The sequence below is a fragment of the Oryzias melastigma genome, linkage group LG12 (genome assembly GCF_002922805.2).
Source record: "Oryzias melastigma strain HK-1 linkage group LG12, ASM292280v2, whole genome shotgun sequence".
Classification (NCBI taxonomy): Eukaryota; Metazoa; Chordata; class Actinopteri; order Beloniformes; family Adrianichthyidae; genus Oryzias; species Oryzias melastigma.
The window spans coordinates 6,901,541-6,919,273 of NC_050523.1; positions in this window are offsets into that span (position 1 = coordinate 6,901,541).

Consider the following 17,733-nt stretch of genomic DNA (forward strand, 5'->3'; position numbering starts at 1 on the left):
AACTTTAACTTCTTTACTTTTGACAGGAATACATACAAGTTCTTTTCAAAATAAAATACAGAATAAGATCTTCCAGCTGCAGCAGCTTTATTTATTAAAAATGAAAGAAAACCAAGTCAGACATACCACTTTCTATCATTATGACAACAACTAGATGCTAAGTGCAGTATAGATTAGAATTAATGCTTAACTTAACTAATTTAATATTAATTCAAATTGTTATAATTGTTCCTAAAGGCCACAATGGAGGGATAGAAGAGCCACATGTGTTGCAGACCCCTGGTTTGACATATGGCCAAAAATGAAAAAAATCAAACTTTAAAGACATAAAATAAGTGCTTATATTTCAATAGAGAAACACACATTAGCTGAAAACTGTTGAGTGGTTGTAAAATGCTGGAAATGTATATATATTCAATTTTTTTTTTCAGTCAAACAACACAATTGTATATTTATTTTTGTGCCACAGCTGTAGTCACACCGTGACAGTCTGGTTTCATTTTGTATTTTATTTTATTTTATTTTTTGTAAATTTGACATGCCACCATTTATTGTAACTTATATCCTGCTGGATTGCTGTCAGATCACATAGGAATTCTGTTTTTCTGCACAGACTCATATCATATACAAAGATTACAAAAGGATGTTCTTCATTTCAGATTATAAAATTAACTTTCCTGGTTTGTTTTTTGCAGTTGTACAACAAATATCAAAAATAATGAGCTGAAACAGACAGATTTGTATCATACTTTGACGAAATATGAAAATCCATATATTTGCTTTTCAAAATTTGTCTATTTCTGGCAATCAATATTAACACACTGTTTCTGTGTAATACATTATTTCTGTCTTATTAACGATAAGCCACAATTCTGCTATTAGCTGCTGTGTACTAGCACTAATATTGATAAAAACTCATTTTTACTGGATAAAATTAGATTTTAATAAGATATTTATTCATTCGAAAGTGTTAGTTTTAAATTAATTTAAAGTAAAAAGTTTAGAGGTACTTTGAAGAAAAACCCTTTAATTGATATTTTCTAAAGTTTTATTCAAAGTAAAAAGAGATTTTACAAAAAAAATATTTTAGTCGAAACCTCACAAATCCTTGGTAATTATAAATAAGCTTTGCAAAATTAATTCAAGCAAAATCTGATGAGAAATATTTTCACATTGAGCTTAAAAAAGGAAAAAGAAATGTTTCACTTTTAGAAATAACAGATTCTTTTTTTCATTATTCTAATAAAATTAGTCTAAACAGAAGTTTTTCAACATTTGGGAAAACTCATTGGTAACACAAACACTGTAAAGTCTGTCCACTTGTTCATATTTGCGTTCTGCTTGATTTGGGTTTACTTGTGGGAACAGACGGAGCATCTGTTGGATCATGTAATCCACCCAGATTTTAGCCCTTATGAGCATCTGCTGCAGCACATTCCACAAGCGAGTCCGTGCGGGAGAAATGAGGGGTTGCTGCTTTGGGCTGTGATTTGCATATTTGATTTACTAAGGTGGTCAATCAAAAGAAATGCTATTACAGTCACTGTCAGTTTATGAGGGAAAAAATACTTTTTTGAGAGACTGGTTTAACTGGAAGCTTGTGGAGTAGCAAAAAGCCAGCGACACACTTGTGCCTCCAACCTTCTAGTTTGAGCCACACCAGATGTCCTGGTCATTACATCGCGGCCGTGGTGCCAACCTCTTTGTCAGCCAGCAGCTGCCTTAGCAATGTGGATTCCTCAGATTAAGGCTCGCTCCAATCTGCGCTGACCTGTTCGAGGAAACAGGCGATGATGAACGAGCGAGCAGAAACAGAGAGAGCAGAGACGACTAATCCAAGCAGCAATCAAATCAAGGACATAAAGTCAGAGCAGATAAATTACTGTCCGTGCTGCACGAGCGGAGATGGGGCAGTGAGCTCTCGTTTCATTTAGTGTCTTTTTTAAGTCAGCTGTGGATAAACAACACTTGTTGTTTATCTTTTAGAGATCCTTAACAAGTCTGTGTTTCTATAAAGTAAGTTTAGATCAAGAGTCCCCAAACTTTTACTTGTGAGGACCACATAACTGTTTTCTTCTCTGATGGGGGGCTGGGGTCGGTTCATAGGCTAACAGAAAAAGTGTAGCAAATATTCCAGAAAGCCACACAGCCAAATTTTAAATCATTAATTTCTGTAATTCTCACAGAAAAACTAGATACATAGCATTACGTGCGATAGATTAATAGCTGAAGATGCTTCAATTTATAACTGAAAACATTTAAATTTATAGCTGAAAACGCTCAAGTTTATAGCTGAAAATGCTGAAGCAGATGTCTATTAAAACATTAGTGAAGTGCCAAATTAGCCTGAAAAACTGAAAAAGGACTAAATTAGCTAAAACAGCTAGCATGTAGCGGAAATATTAGCTAAATGCCAAATTAGCCTGACAAAACTGAAAAAAGGCAAAATTACCCAAAACAACTATCATGTAGCGGAAATATTAGCTAAATGCCAAATTAGCCTGACAAAACTGAAAAAAGCCTTAATTAGCTAAAGCAGCTAGCATGCAGCTGAAATATTAGCTAAATGCCAAATTATCCTAAAAAACCGAAAAAAGCCTAAATTAGCCAAAACAGCTAACATTTAGCTAAAGTATAAGCTAAAATTCCAAATTACCCTAAAAAACAAGAAAATGTCATATTTAGCCAAAGGAGCTAGCATAAAGCTAAAATAATAGCTAAACTCCAAATTAGCCAACAAAACTGAAAAAAGCCTAAATTAGCCAAAACAGCTAGCATTTAACTGAAATATTGGCTAAATGACAAATTAGCCTGAAAAACGGGAAAATGTCTAATTTAGCCAAAACAGCTATAAAGCTAAAATTTTTGCTAAACTCCAAATTAGCCTAAAAAAAACTGAAAAAAAAGCCTAAATTAGCCAAAACAGCTCGCATATAACTGAAATATTGGCTAAATGACGAATTAGCCTAAAAACTGAAAAAAGCCAAAATTAGCCAAAACAGCTAGCATTTAGCTGAAGTATAAGCTAAACTCCAAATTAGCCTAAATAATAAGAAAATGTCTATTTTAGCTAAAAGAGCTAGCATAAAGCTAAAATAATAGCTAAACTCCAAATTAGCCAACAAAACTGAAAAAAGTCTAAATTAGCCAAAACTGCAAGAATTTAGCTGAAGTATAAGCTAAACTCCAAAATAGCATATGTGCAGACGTAAAGACCATTTTGCAGAAATCTTGTCTCATCTGTTGTTGATGACCTGGATCAGGTCTGTTTAAGGAACTTCAACTGCAGGTTGGTTGAAAAACATGTTGGACATCGTCCCTTGGAGCCTGAATTCTGACGCCCCTGCTCTAGATCAAACGATCCAATTGGGTACTTTGAGTTTTAACTTCTCAATAAATTATAAACATATCTCATGAACGGTGCTTCCAGTACCCAACCAGGTTCTGGTTCTTCTGATAGTTTGAGGCTGATTGTTTGCATGGCAGGAGTAAAAAGGACTCTGAACTCTGGTGTTCATTCATCCGAGGTAATCCTTGTGTATGCTACAGTGTAATATTTCAACAAATGTCTTTTTCACCTCAAAGTTTTGACAAAAAGTGACTTAAATGCTACATTACAATAGGTTACCAGTGTTCAAATCTGAGAAAAATTATGTCGTCTGCAGTTTGTGAACGAGAACATCAGGGCTCAATTTTCTTTTTGGCACTTTCTTTATTTCTGGTCAAACTTTATTTGGCTAAATACTGCCCCTAAATGAGGAGCCAGTAGAACTGCTTGACTGAGATTATGGGTTTAACATGTTCTGTTCACAAATATGCCACCTGAAAGAACCAAATGAAGACTAGTAACTGATTTTAGAAATAAACAATTTACTATTTACACCATCTAGAACTTGATATCAATACGTTTTTGGTATTTATAAAGCCTTTTATTTGACAAATTTCCTCTGAGATCTAAATCATACCCATGATTGGGATGATTGAGATCTCCAAGGATGGCTCTCCAAGTGCCTCCAAGGAGGAATGCCAATCATTCCCATCCCCTTCCAGGCTCCTCTCCCGACTATCCTAAACTGTCTGCTACCCCTTATGTTCACATGCTGTATCCCATACCAGCCTTGCCAGCCTGCTCAGTAACTGATGAGTCTGGCCAGCTTTTGGGTCAGCGTCCAGGCTGGTTTTCAGAGTGGTCCCACCAACTGGCCCACACAAGAAGGCGTCATTGATCAAAGCGGTTTAGCTACACCGTCTTTTGAAACCATTTTTGTAACAAAGAACCAGCATTTTTACGAGATAATAAAATAAATAAACTTATCTGTGCTTTCCATTTTCTAGAATCACAGCTAATTTTCTGAGAAGAGGCATTGTTCTAAGCCTTGCATTTTGGCACAGATATATATTAGATCAGCTTATCATAAAAAAAGGATTCATTGAAAAATGGCTTTGGCAGCAGGTAGAATAAAATTAGATTTTCTCTGACAACTTGCAACCGATCTGATAGCACTTTTTCTTCCTGGCGTTGCCGTTGAAACATATTCTTTGCTCTGCTGTCATCAGGTGTTGTTCTTAGAATGGAATTACAGCAGGACTTTGCCAGAGAGGCTTCAACTCATAAACCGACGTGTTTGGCATGTGTGCAAGCGCGACTGCTGCTGTATTGTTGCACGTACTTTTTATTTTTTGCTTCTTTGTCTTGCTTTCCATCAGTGTATTTGACGGGCCAATGACAGGAGAAAATTGAATCTTGCTTTATGCTAATAGAGAAAATTCTGCAATCCCACTTTCCAATCAAGCTGATATCCAAGAAGATGCCTAATGGCAGATGTATGGCTAGAGGTCACCTTTGAGGAAAATGATAAAATATGAGCCTCTCTCTTTTTTTGTAAGTACAAAGAATGCGTGTTGGCAAGTGGGAAAGGGCATTAAAGGAGGATGCCAGGAGGAATACTAAAACAAGTCAGTGGTTTATGCTGCCTTTAGGAAACAATGAGAGGCGCAGAAATCAATCTCAGCTGCTGTTGCACAGATGGTTGGATCATCAGTTTTAATGACAGCGGATTTACAGTTGCTGCTTTCGGAGAAACAATGTAGAGTTTTTTTAAGGGTTTATTAATGCTTACTTGTTTCACCACTTATAGTAACCTCTGCCCTCAAGAGTAGCAACAATACAGGGGCGGACTTATCAATTCTAGGTCCCATACATCTGCCCAAAGGGGGCAGTATAGCAAATATACCAAACTAGGCCTACACCTAATAAAAAAAAGCATTTTTTTTTTAAACTAAATAAATAATATGAAATGTTTTGCTAAAAATAACTTTTACTCTCTTTTAGTACCAGTATAACAATATTTTATTATTTTGCCTTTTTCACCCAAAATAAACAAATAGTAAATATTAAAAGAACTTTATCAACATTTACATGTTGATTTCAATCTTTTACATCTCTTTCATCAACATCACTTTTATTTTCAAGTATTTTCACTTTTTGTTTTATTTATTTATTTTTTTGCCACTCTCTCCATCCACTCTATTTTGGAAATTCAGCAATTTCTTTTGGAGATGAGAAAATATATATTTTCCTGACAACATTTGATATGTCCATTTTTTCTTTGAAACACCTGTTGGCGAATATTTGATATTAGCACCTTTTTTTGTTATTTATTATTTTTGTCAAGCAGTTTTTGAGGCATTTGTCCATCATTTTCTTCCAATGGATTATTGCTGCAAAAATCCTCCTTTAGCCTCAACATTCATAGTGTTTTGTTAAAAGTTACTGTTGCAGTTCCTTGCACCTTTAACTATATATATATATATATATATATATATATATATATATATTGTACATATATGTATTTTGTACATATCTTTTTTTGTTTGTTTTCTTGTAAATACATCTGTTATCTTTTTAATGGAGGCAAACTTTTAATATTTTTGTTATTATTTAAAGCTAAAACAAAATTACTTTTATATTATGCTCCTCCAGACGGAATGGACATAAATTGGGGGTTTATCCGGGATTTAAACCCGATTTTTTTTTTTTTTTTGGTTACTACTATGGTGGTAATACGCGTGTGGATACGTGTCATAATGTCAAGATGATCAATGCCAAACTTTTAAGATTTGATGACATTTAGGGACTTTAGTTAAAACATTTCAGTAAAAATATTCCTAATTTAAGAAAGTTGGTATCCTCGACAGAGAAAGTCATAGAAAAGTGTTTATTTTTACTTTATGGTTAAGTTGACATCTGCTGACATCGTCAGTCAGATGGCCAATGGTTAAAGAACCCTTCAACTAATTCTACACCCCAGATCAAAAAGTAATATAGGAAGAATGCCAACATGAGTCATAGTTGTGTGTTAAATGAAATCCGTTACATGACAGTGTCTTTATTTAGCAGAAACAGAGTAGAAACATTCACAAACTGGATGTTTTACCATCATAAAAATAAGTTCCTAAAGAGTTGACCCTGAATTTACTAGTGATGTCTCATTACTACCGGTGTTACATCTCATTAAATGAAGGCTTTCATCAACAGTGAAACCTTCAGGCTCAAAGTAACCTCATCTTCCTCTTGCACATAAGAAATTAGCACACACTCTACCCCATAGGATGAATCTAGCAGCTCAGCTGTAGATCTAAGGTGGTGTGAAAACAACATTCAATTACAGTAAATCGTCTGAATAAAAAAGCTTCTACTTAGGTGTGTGTAGTAATGTGCTGAAGGGCAAATATTTAACTGGAAAGAGAGCAGAACTGACAAAGCTGAAATTATTAGTGATTTAGAATAAACACAAGAGCCCTGTTGGCGATGCAGAAGGTGTGTTGAAAGTAAATCACATTTTAATCAGCTCTGTTCGCCAAACTGAGCTTGGTCGAGAAACGGAACCGTGAAACGTGTTTTAAGTCCAACTAATATTATCCCATTTCCAAAAATGCAGCATTCATAATGTACCTTCAGGTAAACCCAAGTGTTAGACTTTGAATGATCAAAATGGGCTAGAATCAAGGAAGCGTGTTTGTAAAATTGGAATCTTCAATAAAATGAAATCAATCTTTCAACGTCGTTCCTCTAAAGAAGGGGTGTCCAAAGTCGGTCCTTGAGGGCCGCCCTCCAGCTGGTTTTCCAGAAACCCCGCCTCTTTGCTGCTGATTACCTGGATCATCAGGTGTGCTTAGCCAGTAAGGAGCTTTAATAGGAGGTTGGTTGGAACACACAAAGGACACCGCCAGCCCTTGAGAACTGACTTGAGTGTGTTGGGCATGTGTGGGGTGTTCAAGAGCATGCTTGATCATCTCGAACATGCTTTTAGCAAACAGTGTTCCCACTGGACTCAGTACTAGCACATATAGGCTTGGTGTGAAATGTCAAAGTGGTGCCAATCTCTCAAATCTCCCTCCAGGTTTTTTCTTTCACAGCTCTATTCCAATTTAAGAAAGAGTTGGCGCCACATAGTTCCAGCCGTGAACAAACCCCAGTTAATAATTTCTCTTTCAAATGGTCGACACTTCTGCTGTCTGAAAAAGACGCCATCTATTCATCACTACCAAATCAGAGTCCCTGATTGGCCAAACTTCAACTGGATTAAATTTAAACACACGTTTAATTGCAGCTCATTTTACACCTAGAGCCCCAAAATTGACTGAAAGGCGGAATCCGAATCCCTCCAATTGTAGGGGCATTTGAAGGTTGTAGGGGTGACCAAAATAGTTTTTTGAAAGGGAGGGTGTTCCACGTCGCTAACACAAGAAATAATAACTTTTTATTTAAAAGTGGCTTTTTAAAGTCATAAAACCAATGATGTATTTGTCTAAGCGCTGGAAGCTAAGCGCTAAAGTAGATGACCGGAGACTAATGATGATGTCATCGAGTGGGAGTGCCATCCGAATTAGAAGATACTTTTGTTCCATAGTTCACCATTTGGAGGGCTAAATGTAGGGGTAGGGAGAAGTCGGAGGGAAAGAATTCAGATTCCGCCATAAACTTAAGTAGCGGCTTGTAACTGCGGAATCCCCAAATGACCATATGTGCGCGTTTACATAAGCTTTTCATTCTACGCCGTCACTTGAACACGTGTTTCTGAGTCCGGTGTAAATGTAGCATAAGACTTTTCTCAACTGCAACCCCTAAACTCTGCAAAGTTAAAACAATACTGTTCAACTGAATTTCTTAAATTTGTACTTTTTAGCATAAATGCACACCTGTCATTGACCAGTTTCTTTGTGATCACCCATCAAAAACGTGACAACTGATTTTTTATCAGGCTTTTTTTTAACCTATTAAAAGTCTTTTAACCCAAATACAAGCTGATCAAAGGTACATGCATCGTGCACAGTTCTTTTATAGATTCCTGTGGGAATTCTGATCAAAGTTCACTGAAATGGCAGGTCAAATGTTGGAGTTTTCTACAGCTGAGACCTTCTGTCTGCCCCAACAAGAGAACCATGGCATGTGTAGTGTTACAAAGACTGCTCTTCGTTTTTGTATTGCAGTGTTCTATATTCTTTTAGTACCTGTACTTTTTGCTTTTTAAGCTGTGGGAAAACTAAACATATCCTTTGGCCTGATGGGAAATATTGGGACAGTCTTGCACAAGAGCACATTCATTTTGTAAAACCAGTTTGCAACCCCTTGACTTCATGTTGTCATGAATATTTAAACAAACAACTAAAATGGACTGATGTGTTTTAAACAAGCAAAGCCCAGAGTGGATATGATCATTAGGATAATGTGACCAAAGCAGCAATAAAATACCAGAAAACTCCACCACAATTTGAGACTTAGAGGTATAGTTGAACATTTGCGGAACAAATATTGCAACACAAGCAAATCTTGGACAAAAGATCTTGTTTGTCAACAAAAAAGAAGATTCAAGAACACACGAGTTAATGTCCCAAAGACCCACTCTGATGAAAATTGATTTTGATGTTTTTAACATGTTCTCTGATGATGGAGGACATATTTAAATAATATTAGGCTTAAAATTGCATTTCTGAGTATTTTTTGTTTGTTTGAATTGTTGTGAATCAGGAGCTGGTGGGCTAGCATAGGACTGGCAACCTCGCTAGCTGTAGCTCGCTACACTGTCCACCAGGCGGCTGGCTAGCACAATGGGCTTGATCGCTCCAGTTCCATGTGCTCTGTGACCGTCTGGCGACCAGTCCAAGGTGTGTCTTGCCTTCACCCAACAGTAACTGGGACAGCCTCCGGCAACCTCTCGACCCCCAGCAGGTCAAGAAAATGGGTGAAAGTTCAGGATGAAAACCCCCGCATTGAGCAGCCATATTGTATTTTTGTTTCTCCCTTTGATTGAGTCACTGAAAACGTCACGTGCACACAGCTAAGTTGCAGTTGACTTGCCGCACCGTGCCTAACACTAACCAGGTAAAGCCCACTTCAAATAATTGACAGAAAATTATTTTTTTTCATAATATTTAAATATCAATCATGATACGTTGTGTGGCTTGGAAAAAATAATATTTAGGGGAAAAAACACCTTATTTAGCCATTGTCTCAAATTTGACCCACATATTTTTAATATTTTAATTATCAGCACATTTATATTTGTTTCAATACAGCAAGTAGTCATTTAAGAAAATAAAATAACAATAGCTGAGCTAATCTCAACCTAAAGTGTTTAAAATTAGCAAAACATTTTCCCTCCAAAACTGTTTTTGAGATGTCACAGGGGCAGCCATTTTGAAATGAGCAGGAAAAGCCCTTCTACAGCCTCTAGTGGAATGATAATGTACTGCACAGCAGAAAACATGGACAAAGTCACATACAATGGGAAAGTTTTGATTATGCTAATGAGATGGGGGTCTCAGAATTACGTGTATCAAATATGATACAAATGGTTATACAGGGCGAAAATTGCACTGCAGGACCTCAGATCGTGTCTATACATTGAGTTAACATTGAAACTTGACATTTATGTCCCGTGAGAATGTGACAGAAGTGTATAAAAAGCTAAAACAATAATATTTCATCATCAATATCAATGGTTATGCTGCTATCACATTATTTCTCGTATATTCTGGTGCATAGAAGCAAAACACCTGAAGTTGGAAAGCTTTTTTGGACCAGTTGGTGCAGTTAATTTGTTTGCTCCTTTTTTATATATATATTTATATACAAAATGTGTGTGGTATGTGTGTGTGTGGATTACATCCAATTTTTAGAGAGAATTAACAGTAAATGTCCTTGGGATTAAAAATGCAAACTCTGTAAAAACAGTATCAGAGAGAAAATTGAATTTCAGACGATCACTGAATGCCAAGTAGGTTAATTTATGGATTTTACTCATTTAGCAAGTACTGCAAACATGTGCTTCTCTCACCCTCTGGCTTACAGTTCTACTGTAATTGTGTTCATGTAAAAAGAAGATCCCTCAAATAAAAAAAGAGGGTTCACTGAATTTTTGACTAACTTCAAATCAAATCAAATCAAATCAAACTTTATTTGTATAGCACTTTTTTAAAAAATGAATTTCATTCAAAGTGCTTAACATAAAAGAAAAAAATATATATAGCATTTTAAAAGCAAAAGATAATACTTCAGCTGTTAATATGAGAACCACGTAATCTTTAGGCACACATAATCAGTCGGATTTATTTATTTAATATCTTGCTCAAATAATACACTAGAGTAAAAATCTGTGTGTAATGGGAGAATAGTTTAAACAAGTAATGTGCTGGAAATGACGCAGGTATCCTCCAACTCCTTCTACTTTTAGAAATGTTTGAGATTTTCTTTTGTCAGTCTCTCTACCTCATTAACATATTCTACAACAATTTAGTAGTTTTGGCACATTGATTAAAATAATTTAGCAAATAAAGTTGGTAATTAGATTTCCCATTTTCGTGTTTGCAAAGTCAACCAGTGAGCAGCAACACGACTAACAGTCGAGACTTGAGGTGTAGCTCAGCAGGAAACCAAGGGGGACATCTTTGTCATGTGACAGCTTTGTAAGCCTTAATTAGAAACATTTACATTTCGGTAATTAGCTCACTTTTATCCAAAGTGATTCGCAATCCAGACACAGGAGAGAAAAACTCAGAGTCGACGTGTTCTAATTTGAACGCAGCACGGAAAATGTCTCAAGAAAAGCGGTGATTAGTTTGGTCGTCAGCATTTTTCAGTTTTTGGAGAGAGACATCTGTTCATGAGGAGAGTATGATGATAGCTCATTTCAGCATTATGGAATCTCAACGGTGAAGAATGTGTATGATCTGCAAAGGCTTGATTCTGCAGGGTGGTTTACCCTGTTGGAGGATCTGAGTATATTCATATATTTAAGAGATGATGAGTGTTTGAGGGATGTTTGTGCCACCATAATGCAAACAAGGTCAGTTTTGAGGTCAAAAATATCAAACATTTTCATTTGAATTTTTTGTTTTCTTGCAAAAACACATTGAAAACTTTTGTGTTGCAAACACAGATAAGTATATATAAAGATTTTGAAAGCAATAAAACAGTTTTTGAAAGCAAAAGAAAATGTATGAAAATTAAAGCAAAATCAAGCAAATATTTAATATTTTAATTTGCAAATTATGAAGTTTTATTTTTAAAACTTCACATTTTGTTTGCAGTTTAGTTGATCTCAATATTGTGACTTTTACTTGCAATACGGTGGCACAAAAATCACTCCAAATTAAAAAGCCATTTGACTTGATTTCTCACAGACCATAACCCAGTTGGAGACATAAAGGCTCATTTCACCCTTTAGAAAAACAAGACAATGATTTATATTAATTTAACTCAATAATAATTTTGAATATAAATGAGGTTTTTGTTTTTGGCTTAAATAAAACCTATACATAAAGAGAAAATAGCCTCTTTTTTTCAAGTACAAAAAACGTTTTTACTTTTTGGTGGAGGTTCGTATGATTTCCTTTCAAAAGAAAATTTACTTGTGAAATAAGATAATTTAAATATGCCAAATGCTGTATTAGGTAGAGTAATATCATTAGTAATAAAAAAAAAAGAAAAAGAAGTTTATTTTACTGCCTTTGTCACAGAAATTTGTAAGTCTAACTAACCTAAAATAAATCAGAGTAAGTGGCACTTATTGTATTTTTCAAACCATAAGATACACTTAAAAAAAAAAAAACAGAACCGCCACACTGCAACGCAGCAAAAAGCTTGTATTGGACTGAAAACATCATGTGCCCAAAGCCAAGTTCCTGATTGGCAGATGTGACACAGCGACCTGTCAAACTTACGAGTTTACATCTAAATCATCTACATTTTTACAAATTTACATTTTGGCTGCGCTGCCCAATTCGAGCCTCACCGCTCAAATTGAGCTGCTGGCAGACCTTCGTGCTGCGCCAGTCGCTCTAACTGCAACGCGGTGCTTCAATTCGCCTCAGAGCGCGCCTGCTGCGCGAATCGCGTGTGAAAGCACCTTAATAATAAATTACAATTGTCACGCTAAAGAACATTTTTTTTGTGAAATATTTTTTGTGAACTCTTTTCCAACCAGGAAATAAGACGACTCAATCTCTGAGGCTCCGCCTTTCGCTCCTCGTGGGTGGACATCATCCGAGAGCCGACCTTAGCTGTGTGTCCACAAAACCAAACAATATCTGAACTTTTCCAAAGCTGAATGTGCGTATTGTGCATTTTGCCGATCACCTTTAGCTCCACGGAGAAAGTGAGTGTTTGTGTTAGCCTGGGGGCGGAGCTGAAAGTGCAGAGTCTTCCTGGAAGAGGCGGTTCTGATCTGTCTACATCACAGTGTGAGGACCCACTCGTTTTTGTGTTTTTTTGGGAGGGGCTGGTGCTCAGATATGTGTGAGTGGAGAAAAATACCACGTTGGGAACATTTTCCATAAAGAATAAACATCTAAATACACTTGAAAGCTAAAAAAAGTTGGTTTCGCATGATATAGACCCTTTAAATTAAATACTAGCTGATGTAGAAAAACAAAAATATAAATTTTGCAAATCTCTTATCCAACATAAAAAATGTCTTTGTAATGATCAGTGGGAATTAGGATTCTCCATGAAGAAAAAAAGAACAACATGAATTAAAGAAAAAAAAACTGAGATATCTGAACATTTAAATAGGCTGAATTAACAGCATTTGAATAAACAGGAGTTCCATTACAAGCAGGATCTGGATAAACTTGAACCGTTGCAGTTTGCCTCAGCCAAACCAGATTAATACTCGGCATGCAAATGTGCTCCAGAGCTTCCTTGGGCAGAAATCCATCAATCACACAGCAGGGATTCTCAAGACATTCGCCATTTTACCCATCTTTCAATCAGCATCCAGAGGCAGACCTCCCACTCTTCTGCTGCACATCTCACCAGCTGCTAGGCCAAAAAAAAAGAAGACATCCCCTCACCTGCATGTGAGGCCAACACACTATTAAGAACCAAGTGCTACGCCTCTAATGCTGTTGCCCATTAGGTTGGACCACACTGCTGCATTTGAGTTGTAAAACTGCTGTTGCGTATAATGATGTTGGGAAATTAGCCAAGTATGGTGGTTGATAACATTTACCACACTTTATCTTTCTCGGCGCCTGAGAAAAAAAAGAGAAATGAACGACAAACACTTTATGAAAGTAAAAGACAGCAGGAGGGAAAAGTTTCTGCTATTTCTATGGTGTCTAACTCCAAAAATCTTCAAAGTAAACCCATCTCAGTTTACTTTAAATGTGCTTCTAATTAGCTGAAAGTAATACTTTCACATTATCTTTTATTTTTCAATTTTAAAAATCACTTACTCTCTTATTTAATTAATTTAATCATCTTTTCAATTCCTGATTCGTTATCTTCAGGCAGATTAAGCAGTATGGGGGCCCTACACCACTTAAAACAAATATACTTTTTTACACACTGCATATAAAAACTACCCCTTGATCCTTTTTTATTTTTTCAATTGTGGCCTATTAGAGACATTTTGTTGAAAGCAAATGTTTCAATTTTTACACAGATGAACATGTTCCTATTATAAATCTACTTTTTTTTAACTTATCAAGTTCAACAGCTGAGCAAACAAGCTGGGGGCGTCTTGTGTTGGACAGAAAACAGAACAGATACTCTGTGCTCACAAAACGATTCTACTTACATATTTTTGCATATAAATAAACAGGCAAACACAAAGATTAACAATATGGGATGCATTTTATTCGTTATTGTTGGGTTTTTGTTGGTTTCTGGTCAAACGTTGGTAACTCTTTTGTTAACAGTCCCACTTGGATCATCTTTAGATCTTTTTTTTCAAAGTTTAACTATTATTATGCTGTTTTAGCCAAAATTTAAAAAATCCATGACATATTTTTTGCAGAGTGACAGTAATTCATTCAAAATTTGTGGGCGGAAGAGTTAACTCGGAGTGAGCCTGCCACTATTTCCCATCATCCATCTGTTTACACACTCTCTGGCTACCTTAAAGCCCCTTACAATCCCAATATAACAAGAATGATGAGCAGTATTGGAGCTATCCATCCAAACAGTTTTCGGTGTTCCCATTAAATCAGGGTCTGGGTGTCTTGGCGGACATGGTACTGGGTGTGCTGGTACCCATACTCAGGGCCACCCCTGGGCTACATGGTGCCCTAGGCGAAGTGTGATCCCACCCCCACACACGAATATCACTGAAGGGGAAAAAAGAAACACTGTAGCTGCCTGGAATATGTTAAAATAAGTATTTATTTAATTTTAATTCTCAAGAATTAAATAATAATCCCTTAAAAACCTTTTCAGTAGAGTAACAGTTCTCTCTAACTAGGACGCAAACCCCCAACCTTAGTAATGGAAGGCAGCTGCGCTAACCACCACAATAAGATTTAAAGTGTCTCTACCAGCATGTTAGATCTTTTGACAGGCATCTCCAGTGTTTACGGTTTCAAGATTTTTATTGTTAGGTGTTTAAAAAAAGGAAAAGTAAAAAAAACATCGCCAGTTAAATTCTTCTTTTCCGACAAAAACTAGAGTATTTTTCGACCGACATGGGGTGGGGGTGTGTGTGTATGAGGGGGTGAATTTCCAGGCAGCAGAATGTAAATAAAACAGACAAACCTTTGCTTTGAGTCTGTTTTTTCCTCCTCTTCCTTTCTTTTTGACATTAAAGCTGTCCCTGAGGGCTGGTTTTGCTGCTTTTTCATCCTTAAAGCTTTAAAGAAGCACTAACAGATAACACTGTGCACCCCTCATCCCCCCCACCTAGCCTCAACAGGGGCTGGATCAGGCAAGGACGGGCACAGCATCAGACAAAATTATTGATTATGTCAAACCTTTGAGCTATTTCATTCATGTTTTTAATTATTATTTGTTTAAACATTTTTACACAAAGTAATGGGTGTGTTAAACTGTTAAAAAAAAGAAAAAAATAATTGCAATTTGGCGCCCCCTCCAGAAAATTGCGCCCTAGGCGGCCGCCTAGGTCACCTATGCCCAGGGCCGGCCCTGCCAATACCCGTACCCTAACCGAATCCGGGTGTGGACACGAAGGCAGGATGCAGAAGGTTCAACAGGTCCTTGTTTATTTTTTTGCCTGAAAAAAAAACTTGAAAGGGCTAGAAAGCTTTCAGTACTCGAGAAGGCACACAAGACAATCTGGCAACAAGCGGACGGGACACGCAGCTTATAACAGAAAGCAAGGTAATCAAGCACAGGTGCACCAAATAAGGGGGCAGGAGAACCAGGTGGGGAAAAAGAAAGAAATCAACACCCCTGAAATGAGAGGAAGGTGAAAACAAAAGAAACCGGAAACTACTACACCCACAGACCCGGTCCGCAAACCATCTGGTGGCGGACGTACACAGTACCAAGCATGCATTTCCAGTACTGTCCAGTACCGCACAATTTCGTTATCAGTTTGTGTTACAGGTCCCAGTCCGAGTCAGGTACTAGGTAAAGATTATCGTACCACTCCAGTTTTCGGCTTAGAGGTTGAGGAGTCCTGATTTAATCAGAGAAGCCAGCATGTCAAAAAAAAACGATAAGTTGGAAACACCCAAAAGGTCAATTTTTGACGTAGAGGGGTCCTTAACCAATTGTCAATTTGTGACAACTTGGAATTGAGAATGTTAAAAAAAATGATTTAAAAAAAAAAAAATTCTACAAAACCACGTTAAAAACACCAAAACTTGATTGGAGTGGGTCTTTAACCCTCATGCTCTCTTATGGGGTCCAGATGACCCCGCCCTAACATTGATGTGTGATCCCTCCTATGACAAAGGTGGACAGGATTTTATGTCTGCAACAGACACCAGAGAGGATAAAAAATCCTTGAAAGAAAAAAAAAAAAAGAAAAAAGTCAGTGCGCTGTCTTGTGGGGTCTAGATGACCCCACTTTTAACGTTAACATACCTAGGATAGCACAAGCGTTACACGATCAAGTCCGTTTCTGTACTGATCATGATTCCTGATAAGTTTCCTTTGGTCAAGTTTTTTCCTGTAGGAAAATTCAAGGAAAACTACTTTTTAAAATTGGAAATAATATTTTGTATTTTATTGACTGTCCATGCTGCAAAGACAACGATTTTGTTGTTTGCACGACACGATCGATTCCTAATCAGGTCATTAAGAAGAGTTTGAACGACAAGCTGAAAAACAAGCGGATGCATTGATCTGTTGATACAGTCGACATGCTGGTCTTAGCACTGCGGCACAATGATTCCATCCAATATGGAGCTTTACCAAAAGCTTTTGCAAATCCTCTACAGATTTACAGTTACAGGGAAGAAAAAAAAAAAGGATTCCCCTTGGTGGCACATAAGAGCCCTTCAAAAAAGTTGATGAAAAACATAGTGAGAACTGCACATGCTGTTGAGTTTAGTCTGATCGAAACCTGAAACTGATTGAAACCATCCGTTTCTCAAATGTCACTCAAAGCTTGTTTATATCAAATCAATCCTGAGGCTGGATCTGATCAATACTGGGACACAAGCTCCCATTTTTCAGCAGGGTTTCATGGAAACACTTCATCTTAAATCATTATAACTCACAAAACCTCCAAAACAAATGAATCAACAGAAAATGGCATTCTTTACAGTCCCAACACTCGAGCGAAACCTCTCTGTGGGCTGCAGATTGTCAAGGGACTTAGTGCACGCTGTATGGCTGCAGCTGTTCCACACCTATAGGGATTTCTGGTCTAATCTGTCAGGTGCATGCTCAAGCATTTCTTTATCAACTTTATCAATAATACTGCAGCATCACCAAGGCAACAAGGGAAGGGGCGGCCAATCTTTTGGGCTCAGCCTCTCCCACGTAGAGCCACAAATAGAGGGCTTCAAGTGGCTGACCTCGGTGAAAACGTGAAAACCCACCTCTCTGTTTTCCTTGTTGTAAATATATCAGGCTGCTTCAGAATGATAGAAAATGGAAAAAAAAATGTTGGTTACAGTTATGGAAAATCCTTTTCACTGACACAAAAGTTGACTCCTTTCTTAAAATGCCAACCTTTAGTTCATATAAGTCTTTCCTGAGGGATTTCTTTCATGAAATTGATAGATTAATAAATAATTAGAGGCAATTACTCTCCTTGCAAATGCAAAACTTCAAAGCTCTTTGGATTTAGATGAATTACATGCTTTTTTTCTTCTTCTTGAATGAACAAAGCAAAAAAACAAAAAGAAATAGCTCACATTTCAGCACTGGCTCAATGCTGACTGTCCAATTCTTATTTTTCAGTTTGATCACAGGAAAAATGTCACTCCTCAGCGCTTAGAGAGACCACATTTCACCTTGAAATAAAGCAACTTTGCCTT